The sequence below is a fragment of the Lepisosteus platostomus genome, chromosome 9 (genome assembly GCF_059453375.1).
Source record: "Lepisosteus platostomus isolate fLepPlt1 chromosome 9, fLepPlt1.hap1, whole genome shotgun sequence".
NCBI classification, from domain to species: domain Eukaryota; kingdom Metazoa; phylum Chordata; class Actinopteri; order Semionotiformes; family Lepisosteidae; genus Lepisosteus; species Lepisosteus platostomus.
This window is the reverse complement of record NC_142619.1, coordinates 60,462,877-60,475,467: the sequence shown is the minus strand read 5'-3', so window position 1 is coordinate 60,475,467 and position 12,591 is coordinate 60,462,877.

The window sequence follows — 12,591 nt, the reverse complement described above, 5'->3', positions numbered from 1 at the left end:
CTCTTAGAAAGAAAAATGTACTTGCACTAACGAAACGCAAAGAGAAAAAAAGGTCTGAAAATATTGCAAGCACATGTAACAGTGTCAGGTAGAATTAAAGAGGCTGCCAAGAGCATTCAACTGTAAAAGCTAAGGCTCTCTCTTAAATAACAAAGTATAAGTTGCTGTTTTGATTTTGAAATAATTATTAACATACTCTACTTGTGCTTCAGCAACACATTGGCAGGAGTCACCTCATGTAAGTAAAGGAGACAATGCACTGTGTAGCCAATGAAATTTTCAATCAACAGCAGCTATTAGGGTGTTCAGTTTGTTCCCTTGAGGAGAGCAGAGTGGTGCAGTGTGTTGCTGTGTTTCTTCAATCTTTTTTTCCTGCACATAGCCTTTGTTTTACTGCAGTCTTCACTGGACACTGACCCACCCTACAGTTCCCAGTCTCTTCCTGATCTCTTTTTCTTCTCTAATACCATAAAAAGGTTCTGCAATATCTGAAAGGCAGCTTTGAGTTTGGTGAGTTATGTTGTAAAACGTAACTCAACTGTCCCAATATCCTCTACCAGGACAGGTTGAAGGAACTGAACCTTTTAGCCTTGAATAGGGAACACCATGAGTGTCCAGAAGACAAATAATCAAAATCCACAAGGATATTGACAAGATACACCCAGCTGACTTCCTCAGGATGGACAGGAAGCAGAGGGTACATGTGGGAACTGTGTGTAAGTGAGTGTAAAACCAGGAACAGGAAGCAGATCTTTATCCTAAGGGTTCTGGGATCAGTTAGCTACTCACTACCAAATGGGCCAGAAGTCTGTCTCATCTCCTACAAGTAATGTGTCTACCCATCATGTTCTTGACTCTTGATATGTAAACAGCTTGGGTTTGACCCCTTTGACCTTCATCACGCCGTAGGAACAAGCTCCAAAGGCAGCAGGAAGCAGAAGCCGGAATTCCATCTGCTGGTAAGCAGCATAAACACATTTCTTCCCACCGGTTTGCTCTCTAGTGGCTACTAGTAAAGTTTAACATCCCCTTCAAGGTTCTTATTCTCACCTACTGAGCCCTCCAGAGCTTTCAGGACACACCGCTGATCAGCGCTAGCATGTGGTTCCTACCTGGCCTCCGCGCCTTGGAAGAGAAGGGATTAGGCAGTGTTCTTCTCTCCCCGGAGACACCTGCCACTCCTCGTCGGAGAGGCCTCAAGCTGTTTCTTTACGAATCTCATTAGCACCATTTGATTTGTTGAGCCAGATACTGTAGGTCTCCTTCAAGGCAGCTTTCGTCGACCAGCCATACAGCACGAACATTAACAAGAACGAGAGCAAAACTGTGGGTTTCTCTGGGCCTCTGCTTGATGTTCAGAATCGCTCAGTATGTAACAAAATTGTGAGTTCTGATGGGCTGAACTGCCTCTGTTCTCATCATAAAAGTTTCTTATGTTCTTAAGTTGGCTTTGATAATATCCTAAGTGTTTGGCTGCCAAGCACTGATCAAAGGAAAGCCTTCCAAGACACACTGAAGCAATTAGTGGCTTATATAAATCAATTTGTTGTTCATTTAAAAAGCAATCTGTTCAGAACATTTTTGAACAGGATTTGATTTGGTTTGTTTTGATTTTTAGATTCAATATAACCTTTGCTTGGAACTGTTTCAGACTGAGGGGTTCTGAAGTTCAGGCTCGCTGCTTTCTCCATACAGTAGGTGCACTCTCTGTCTCTCCAGGACTGTCTACCAGAAACATCCAAGTGTTAGGAATGGAACAGAATTCTCTTACAGGAGATAATGTATGTACAGGGTAGGTGCCTCAGGCTCTTGTTTAGTCTTAATTTGGGTTAGAGAGTTACTCTCTGGAGTTAGATATGTCTTTATTTCATAATTTGCAAATGGATTGTAAAAGCAAGGACAATAATACCACAAAAACCTAAACAGATTGTAAAATAATATTTTAAAATTGTTCCTTGTCCAATTAGCTGTGATTAAGTTATATAATTGGGATCGGTTACTAGCAGTTCTCATTAATGTCAGACCTGCTGAGAATCCTTTTGGTTTGATAAGAATAATACTGCTTTGTAATGACATAATGTTGTTGGATTATATGTTGTGTGAATTTCATCATTTGTTTCAATGCCTCTACCTTTTTTGGTGTTTTTCAGAGGAACTAAACTAAGAATTTATCTTGAAGTACAGTAAAACAGATAAAATTAAAGATGATGTCAAAACTTTCAAATCAAATGTTTGTCTGTGGCTTTGTAGCACTCTTTTAAGCCTGGAGGAATACAGAACAGCAAGGTTATCACCCCTAATCTTACAAACAGTGCCTTGAAACAGGAATCTTTCAAAGATCAAGAAGTTTAGACCTTGGCTCTACATCTCATCTGAAGGACAGCACCTCGTCCAGCTCATTGTCCCTGGTCACCGCACTGGTCAGAAATCCCAGTCCAGAGGGAGGACAGCTCCCCCTAGAGCTTATTGTCCCTGGTCACCACACTGGTCAAAAATCCCAGTCCAGAGGGAGGACAGCACCACCTACTGGTCTACAGCTTACAGCAGCACCCTGCTTTTCCATAGTGGTCTCCCATTACGGCCTGTATTAAAGTTTAGGCCAGACCAGGCCTTGCTTAGCTTATGAGACTGAAGGAGAACAGACTGCAAGGTGAAACTCCTGTAGCGTTCTTGCTTACAGTACTAGTACAGTGTAAACGTGCTGCACTAATGTACTAGATACACCGTGCTAATGTAATAACTAATGTTTTCTGGATACCTCAATGGATAAACAGTTAATGAAGAAGTAATGAAACTACCACATTGTTGAGAATTCCAGTTTAAAAATGGTGACTATCTATTATGGGAATGAATTTTAGTTCCTTAGTTCCACGAAAGATGGGACGATCTAAAGAGAAGGCTGTTTTTCTGCTTCCCTGCATAGTACGTTCCCTGAGCAGTGTGGTGTATTGCTTGGAGCTCAGGATGCCTCACCTGAGCGACACGGCTTTAAATCTGGAGTGGACACCTTCACCCAGACATACTGTATGCTATGCAGTATAAATCCGAGAAGGGAGCTACTGTACATCAGCAGGCATAGGCTGAAAAGGAACCAGTAAAGGTTTATTCCCTGCCATGGAGCCTTCTGGAGCCACACACGCCTGAAGAAGGCTCCTCAGCTGAAACATGGCATCTCTTTCATTTTCCTTTCAGCCTGGAATACCTGTTTTTCCTATTCCTTTGCCTGCTGTATACTGTACATGGCGATTATCCAGGCTGACATTGTAAATTTAACTTTGTCCTAACAGGCAAAACTAAATACAATGGATCATTGTACAGGGTGGCACAGGGGTGCACTGGTCAGCTTTGCTGCTGCGCTGGAGCCCCGGGCTCAGTTCTGGGCTGGGTGCTGTCTGTGTGGAGCTTGGGATGTTCTCACTGTGTTCACATGGCTTTCCTAAAGGTGCTCTGGTTTCCTCTCACAGTACAGAGGCAGGCTGGGGGGTTGACTGGCTTCTGGGAAAAGAGGCCATTGTGAGTGTGTGTGTGTGTGTGTGTGTGTGTGTGTCTGCGTGTGTCCTGGGATGGACTGGAGTCCTGTCCAGGATCTGTGTCTGTGTCTGTGTGTGCCCTGTGATGGACAGGCATCCTGTCCAGGGTGTACCCTGCCTTGTGCCCACTGCTTGCTGGGATAGGGTCCGTCTCCCCTGTGACCCTGATTTGGGTGAAGATGCACGTTTGCACGTTTGCATGCTCTCCCTGTGTTCGCTTCAGTCTCCACCCACAGCCGAAAGACGTGCTGGGAGGTTCATTGGCTTCTAGGAAAACGTGGCCCAGGTGCGAGCGAGTGTGTGTGTCTGTGTGTGTGTCTGTGTGTGTCCCACGATGGGCTGGCGTCTAGGCCAGGGCGTATTGGATAAAGTATTCAAAAAATGGCTGGATGGACAGATGGAATATGAAAAATAACCAGAAAGGGCAGAACAGGTGTCCGGAGCTAGTAACTTTAACTTGATATACGCAGAATACGTAATTAAGAGACAGGAAGGTGCCGCCCTCCTTAAACTGTCAGACCCGATTAACATCAGCTCCCTTAATTCTCAGAGACTGCATACCCTTGAAGGACACGATGCCCTTGAAAGGTTCTTCTTAGATATCTACACTTATGTTTCAGTCAATTTTTAAAATGTTGTATTAAGCAACAGTTACGTGGCTCTAGTAAAAGCCTGTGTGTTGTACGGTGTGAAATGTTGCTGTGCTTAGAAATACATACCTAATACAGTACATACAGCGAGGAAAGGGGACAGCGCTGTGTGTTTCTTGGCCAGTGTTAACAAACCACCGTCCATAATTATAACCTGCTACCGATTTTCCGGTAGATTTTCTCTGTTAGCACAATTCCAGTGTGCTCTCCCCATGTTCCAGTCTTTAAATAAGGGCGCTGGAAGAAAATTCAAGTCCAACAGCTGCGCTAGAACTTAATCAAGGTGAACCACCGCCGGATAATCCTACGTGCACGGAAAATTTTCCAGCGGGCATAATAACTTCTTTATAGGGATTTAGAATGAAGAAGAAAGAAGGAGATTTTCTCAGAATTATGAATCATCGGATATCTGCCTGAACAATCAATAGCGGTTCTCGGAAACATTAACAACTTTCTATTGCCATCTTGTGGTTATAACATAGAAACAGCATTTCTTCGGAGATCATCGACCGCACGGAAACTGTAGACTTTGCAGACCATCGGAACCGCGACGATAAAGAGAAAAGATTACATTGCCTCATTGTCATAGCAACTTGAGCAGATTGGCAGTAGGCATTAAAATATTTTTGCTACAATGAAAATTGTACCCGCTTTGCAAGCAACAATATAACGGATTCAGCTATTATACTCATAATACTGATATTGCGAGTCCTCCTTGCTGCTGTGTTGTTTCTTTGCTGAGGTTTTATTGTTTAAACGTTTACAAAAAGAAAGTGTGGACACGGGTTTTGCCCTGAAACAAGAAGTTATAAAGCAGACCCGCATGAGTGATTAGCCGAATTGTGAGACTGCTCTACGCCTCAGTGCTCACCAGCGGCTGTTGCCTACCTGCAGGAAATCTTTTCTGAATTTGTGATACAACAGACGCTCAATGCCTAGAAAAAGCGGCCCACACCCCTATTTCAGATTACCAAGGCACGGTCCTACTTTGAACAACTCAATGAATATACATATATAATATCCTGGCTCTTGGCGTTCAAGTGGGTTCTTTTAAATGGTGTCATGATAATATGCATTCCTTTTCCAAGCAAGGACAGTAGCATGACTGAAAGACGGAAGTGGCTGGAGATTAGGAATTGTAAGGCTGTGAGTTTAATTTACATGTGTGATAGTGCTGGTGTAACTCTCAGCAAACGTCTCTTCAGTAATAAACCCACTTTCTGAAAGTTCCAAATCCCACTTCTTACTTCAGTAATAGCACTAGATCTGCAAAAATAGCTGAATACACATGGGTGTTGTTTGGGCTTGAAAAGGTCACTTCCATACCGTTTCTGCTGGACTGTCACGGCACGCTCCTGTCAGGGACTTATTTGTATCAGGTCTCCTCATAGTCGTCCCTGTTCAAGACTGGAAAAGTTCAGTTCTCTCAGCCTGTCAGTGTAGCACAGTCCCTTCAGTCCCAGCATGTACAGTATCTGTTCGTCTCTGGGTGGATTCCTGAGCAGCAGTATCTTTTCTATAACATAGTGACCGAAATGGTACAGAATATTCTAAAATTAGGCCATAGTAATGTGTTAGATGGTTTTAACATGACATCCCTGGAAAATTCTATGTTTATAATGATATGTACTAGTATTTTGTTAACTTTTATAATAGCTTTTCCACATTATCTGGAAGATGTAAATCCTATATACAGTATATGAACAGAAATACCCAAGTCTTTTTCATAAGCAACCTCTTACAGCTCATTATTTATTATTTTGCATTGATGATTTACAGTATGTTTTTACTTTCGGAGTATGTTCCGTTGCAGGGGAAAGTGCCTGTTGTGGCTGATTGCTGTGGGCTGTCAAGGGAGGATATGCAGATGATGGGGTGGTCAGAAAACAGGATATCAGTGGAGGATCGTCCTGTACGATGAGGAAGTTGTCATTAAGGATCCTGGGAATAGAAAGGGTGTGAGGGTGGTAGGGAAGCACCGATGGCATGCAGTTGTGAGTCAGGGAGCTCCTATTTGAGTTCAGGATCTGAGGGCTGTTTTTGGCTCAGGACAGGGCCTTGTCAATAGTAGGTGTTGGGTATCCTCTGCCAATCAAAACAGAGTGCAATTTGAGTTTGAGGGCCGGGTCATGGAAGGCCATGTCGTCAGAGCCTGAGGAACTGTGAAAAGGGGAGAGAGTTTTCAGGATGTGTGGGGTGAAAGCAGCTGCACAGGAGATAGATGCGTGAAGCTGTGGGTTTGTAATAGAAGTAGAGAGCCGGGGATGGTAAATGGATAGGTTTATGTCCAGAAACGGAAGAGTAGTTGGAAGAGATGTCAACTGTTTACTTGAGAGATGGTGGAAGTTAGTGAAGTGATGCAGGAAGTGCTCTAGCTGGTCATTAGAGCATGTGGTTGGGGACATAGCCAGTGTAGGAAGCGAAGAAGCGTTCTTCTACCCAGCCGACAAGAATATTGGCATAGCTGGGTCCAATCCCATCTGTGCCCATGGCGACTCCACTGACCTGCTGGTAAAAGAGGATATTGAACGAGAAGGCAGTCAGTGTGAAGTTCCTGACCCTGAATACACCTTTTGATACTGTATATAGAGCTACCCCCCGCTGTCTTTCCTGTCTCTTCAGAACAGAATGTATTCATGGATCTCCATCAGGCTTCTGTGATTCCAGTAGGATTACAATGGCCTGCTGGTGTGGTAGTCTGTTTCTTTCCGAATCTCCAAGCGTTCTGGTATCACCACTTATTTACCCAATGGTTTGTTTTGCTTTTCCCTTTGGCTCTCCCTTGGTCTTGTGTTCCCTGTCCTGTCTGTACAGATGTCCCTTTGCCATGGAAAAGTTTCTGGTGGCGCAGAAACCTGCAGCCCTTTCCTGCACATCTTGTCCTTATCCATGTGTTTGTTTGCCTTTGCCTGATGCTGGTAGGATTCCTGAAGCAACAACTGATGTAGCCCCGTTCCTGTTCCGTTTGATTTTGTTCTGGATGGAAAGTGTGCTGTTTATAGCAATGTCGTTGTAACAGAGCAGGCAGGCCTGGCGTGTGTAAACAGCGTTGAGCCACCAGAGGGCGGTGTGGAGACACTCCAAAGCCAGAAAATACCTGCATTTTCACAAGGCTATCGTGGACATGTAGGTTATCATTGGCTGCACCTGTTCGGAAGCCGCTTCCCCGGTTTAAAGATTAAGAGAGCAGACAGAGGTCATCTGCTCGAGTTTGGGACGGACCCCCCGCAGTCTTACGAACAGTGAGAGACTTTATCTTAGGTTGAGATTCTTACCGATTACAGCAGTGGTTCTCAAACTGTGGTACGCGGAGCGCCGCCAGCTGGTACGTTATTTGACCCTGGATCTTTGTTGTGTGCTCTGAAAAATCGGGACGGGTTTTCATATTTTCTATTTTAATACGTGTCGTATTGAGTGGACACAGAGCTATAATGTAATTCTATACCACTCTATAGGAATGTGTGCTACGAACGCAAGTGACCAATTGTATTTTAAAAAAGTTATCTCCTGCAAATGGGGAGGTCGGGGAATATGCGTGATTTTGGAACAATGCCAATATTGTAAGCATAGAAATACGTGCTGCGAACGCTGGTAATCTTGTGAGCACAGGAAAGTGTGATAGATAACAGAAAAATATTCAAATATACGAAATGGATATACTGTGTCAAGCTCAGCTGTCCTTTATCTTCTATTGTCATCTAGGCACTGACAATTCCAAAAACCTAGATGGCCAAGCAAGTGTATTAGTATTTAACAGTGACTGGATCGTTCTTAAGAATTCTTCAGAAGCCAGGAGAAGATTCGTAACGGCGAGGAGGCAGCTCTTTTACAAACTATGCTACTGAACCTCCAGCATTGAACAGATGAACTCTAAGACTTGTAAAGATGCAAGGGGTTATTGACTTATATTTATGGAAAGCATAATTTCCAGTTTGTGCCATCCACCGGGCTAAGGATATCTCTAAATTAGTTAGTGATGCATTATTTGGAACAGGGAAGGGTCTCATTTGTTCACCATCTGTACCATCCATCCATTTCCTACATCTTCTGTTGGCAATGTCTTCTAGTTCAGGGTCACAGGAGAGCTGGAGCCTATCCTGACAAGCAACGGGCACTAGGCAGGGTACATCCTGGACAGGATGCCAGTCTATCTCAGGACACACCAGACGCCAACACGCGCACACACCAGGGCCGACTTGCCCAGAACCCAATTAACCTTCCAGCACGCTTTTGGACATGAACATGGACATGTTTTGGACCTGTTTTTGGAAACCGGAGTACCTGGAGGAAACCCATGTGAGCACAGGTAGAACATACAAAGTCCCACCATATAGCACTAAATCTGAGGTTTTCCTACAGCATCTCTCTAAAGGACAGGATATATATTTTCCCATCCAGTGTAATGAACTGGGGAGACATTTCTATTGGACCTGTTCTTTATTTACCAAGCTTAAGAAAATAAGAAGCCATTTCACAGCTGTCCTCTCATGTTGCCGAAAGGAGCTAGAGTAACAGATTCAACAACAGATTGTGGGTACTCCCACAACCCTTTGTACAAAGAAGAACCTGTTCTCAGATATAAATGCACTTCCGTATATTTTGCAATTGCAACATGTGCAAAACTATAAACCAATAACTCCCAGTGGGAGAATATAAACCTCTGGGGGTCCTGGCCCAGTGTTCACCCCCCTTCTGTGCAACTAGGGGTCCCCTCCAGGAGTGGGGTGCAGTTGAGGGCCAGACTCGTATCAATTGGACATCAGCTCTGGGGGGGAGAAGAGAGGTGGGTAACCCCTCCTTAGCTGCCAAGACCACAGGGTGCCAGGGGTGGTATAGTTGTTAAACCGCTGAGGAGTCTGGAGCCAGTGCAGCCCCTGCAGGGCCGAGTGGGGAACTGGCTGGGGGGCTCCCGTGTGATCGAGGAAAGAAGGACTGGGGAAAGGAGGAAGAGACAAGACGACGAACATAGGCTGGTGTCGTGCGCCTGGGGGGTGGGGCACTCGACCAGAAAAGGGGGAGGAGGTGTCGGGGGGGACAGCAATGGGAGATTTCAGAGGAGGGGTGAGGGGGGTAGCGGAGATTTAGGAGAAGGAGAGAGCGGAAGCAGCCACAGTTGTTCCAGAGCCCCGGGGAGAGGAGAGGAGAGGTGAGCTGAGCTGGAAGAGCTCTGGCATGCCTTGGAGAAAGCGTGGCTGGTGAAGGGTGCTGGTTGTTTTTCTGCAGAGAGGCTGAGGCTGTGGAGCTGAATGTTTGAGCTGGCGAGGAAGCTTATTCTGTTTATTCTTATTCTAGTTTGTAGGCCACGGATGGTGGTTGATCTCTCAATCCGACTGTACGAGGAAAGGCAGCAAGCCTTGGAGAGGATGGAACTGGAACCAGGCGAGCAGCAGAGATAGAGCCATCTGTCTCTGACTGCAGTGAGCACTGAAATGCTTTAGCAACTCCGTGTGTAAGAGTGTTGTCTTCATTTCTGACCATAGCATATGCTGAAATGCGAGAGAGATACACAAAGGGAAGACCTGGGTGTGGGACTTATGTAATGTAGGCAAGCAGAAGTTTGCAAGATTAGGATCTAAGTTTCCTCCTGAACTTCTTTTATGAATACCATTAATAGGTTCTTTGTTTGCTTTTATTGGTCTAGCAATCACATTTTGCATTTCTGTGATACAAAGTGTAATGCAGTATAGAGTAACTTTCTATGCAGCAAAACGCTAATATGTCCAGACTCTGAAGTCACCTGAGCAGACGTTTCAAGGTGGTTACATATATTGAGATTAGCTGCTAGTATCTCTATTTGAAGCCTTATTACCAACACTTTCAAGCTATTAGTATCTAAATTTACCTCTGGGGGAAATTTGTCATATGTCAGAATCCAACACAACAATACAACAAAACAGACAGACATCACCGACAAAGAAGACAGTACAGCAGTGTTTCAGGAGATAAGAGGAATGAAAGGTCCTGTAAGGGGAGGGTAGTTTCGGAGCCTATGCAGATGGTATAATCCGGATGTAACTGCTGAAAGACAACAGGGAAAAGACGATGAGGATCAAGACGGGTTGACAGACAGGGGGGCGTGACTACAGTGATCCGGTGCTTGGGGGGCGCAGCGATGGCAAACAAGTTCAGGAAAGTCCAAAAGGGGGAATCCGGGCGGCAGTCCAAAGTCCAAAACTGGGGGATCCAACCAAGACTAAACAAACACTTAAAATCCGGAACAGGGACAGGAAACCAGGAAGATAAAACCAGGGTAACGAGGCCAGGCACTCCGAGCCCCGGACTCAGACGGTGAAGCCGATGCTTCTGGGTGTCTATCTTCCAAAGCTGAGCCAGGAATAGTGGGAGCACCAGGCTTAAATAATGAGGGACAAACAGAGGGCAGGTGCACATAGACAACTAAAATAGGAAAGAGATGGAGCACCCTTGAGAGGAGGGATGATGATCATGACAGGTTTATGTTAGAAAGGAGCCTGTTAGTTTTGCACTGGGTGCAGATGAGTGTAGTGTCATTTCACAGTGGAGAGGGTGAAAGACACTCCATAATACTCCTGGCCTCTTCAGAGCCTCTTCAGAGCCCTCTGTTTGTAGAGTACATTGAGGTTTATTTATTTGCCCTAGTGATTTGGATGTTTATCTTCACTAATTTTTCCATCCTATTACAATTAATGGTACTGATGTTACCAAACTAATAGTGAGACGGTATGTTTAAAAAACTTTCAGCAAATAATTTCTAGAACAGTAGAAAAAAAAGCTGAGTTTCCTAAGAAAAATAAATCTTTTGGCCTTTTATACAGTATACAGTAAACTGTCCCACGTACTTGTAGTCATTGACCATATTCACAGTCTAACTGTTAATTACTCTAGGTTGGAGGGATGTTGCATTTATCCTAAAATTAATCATTTGTTATTTTTAACATCAAAGAGGACTGATCACACAATTTAGTAAAATTGTTTAGAATGGGCCCATGATGATTTTCTGGGTCTTTTAATGAGCTGACCAGGGCTGTGTCATCAGCAAACGTAATAAGATGTCTGACTGTGTGTTCCTTTTTACAATTGTTAGTGTAGAAAATGTACTCTAAGTGGGACACAGCCCATTTGAAGTGTACTGTATATCGGATAACCATTTCTCCACTTTGACCTGTTCACACCTGTGAAGACTAGAACCCACCTTGTCATGTTACTGTTTAGTTTGAAGTTCTTAGATAGTTGCTGTGATGGCAAGAGTGTTTATATTGCATTGAAAGCAGCTGACAAAATCAATGAGTCTTACAAATGTTTGGTCAAGATGTTGATAGATGTTTAACAAAGTGAGTATTGTGTCTTCCTCTCCTCTGCTGTCTCTGTATAAACCAGACAAACGGGGCAGAAAGGGCCCGTGTGCTCTTTGTGATGTGTTGCTTCACTATTCTCTCCAAACCTTTCATTGGAAGAGATGCGAGAGCACACTTTGCCTGGCATTTCTGAGATTGAAATACAGTCATTCTTTTTTTAGAAAGAGGAGATTTTGTCAATTTAAGTATGTCTGAAAAACACATCTGAAAAATATTTCTCCTTCCATCCATCCATTTTCTTAGCTGCTTCATCCAGTACAGATGAATGGGGTGCCGGAGCCTCACCCAACAACCAATGGGTGCAAGAAGGGACCCCAGTACTTCCCAGGGCACACATAGACCCAGAAACAGACACCCAGAATCCAACACTGAGGACAGCACTCGTTTATAATAATGTAAATAAAATGCATCACATTAAAAGCCATGCCAGCAGCCATATCACCCTCCAGCACTCAGCTGGCAGCCCACTGAAGCTCAGCAGGGTTGAGCCTGGCCAGGACCTGGGTGGGAGACCTCCTGGGAAGCTATGGTTGCTGCTGGAAGAGGTGTTTGTGAGACCAGTAGGAGGTGCCCAACCTGTGGTCTGTGTGGGTCCTAATGCCCTGGTGTAGTGGCATATACTATACTATAGTGGGCACTGTCCTTTGGATGAGACATTAAACTGAGGTCCTGACACTCAGTGGTCATTAAAGATCCCCGGATCTTTCTCGAGAAGGGTTGGGAGTTATCCTGGTGTCCGGGCCAAATTTCCCCCCTCGGCCTCCAAATTGTCCCCATGTATGATGGGCTTGGACGTGCCCTGCAATGGACTGGCGCCCCCTCCAGGGTGAACCCTGCCTTGCGCTCGCTGCTTGCTGGGTAGGCTCCGGCTTCCCGTGACACCGTATGGTATGAAGCGGTTTGGCAAATGACGTGACAATAAAAGCTGAACAACAACGACACAGTAAACTTTAAGCTACCAATTCGACTAGTGTGTGAGTCGGAAATTAGTTTCCTCAGAAAACTTTAAAGAAAAAATGTTGAATTCTTCCGTCTCATTTTAGTTCCACATATCTAAGTTCCCCTTTTTTGAGTCTG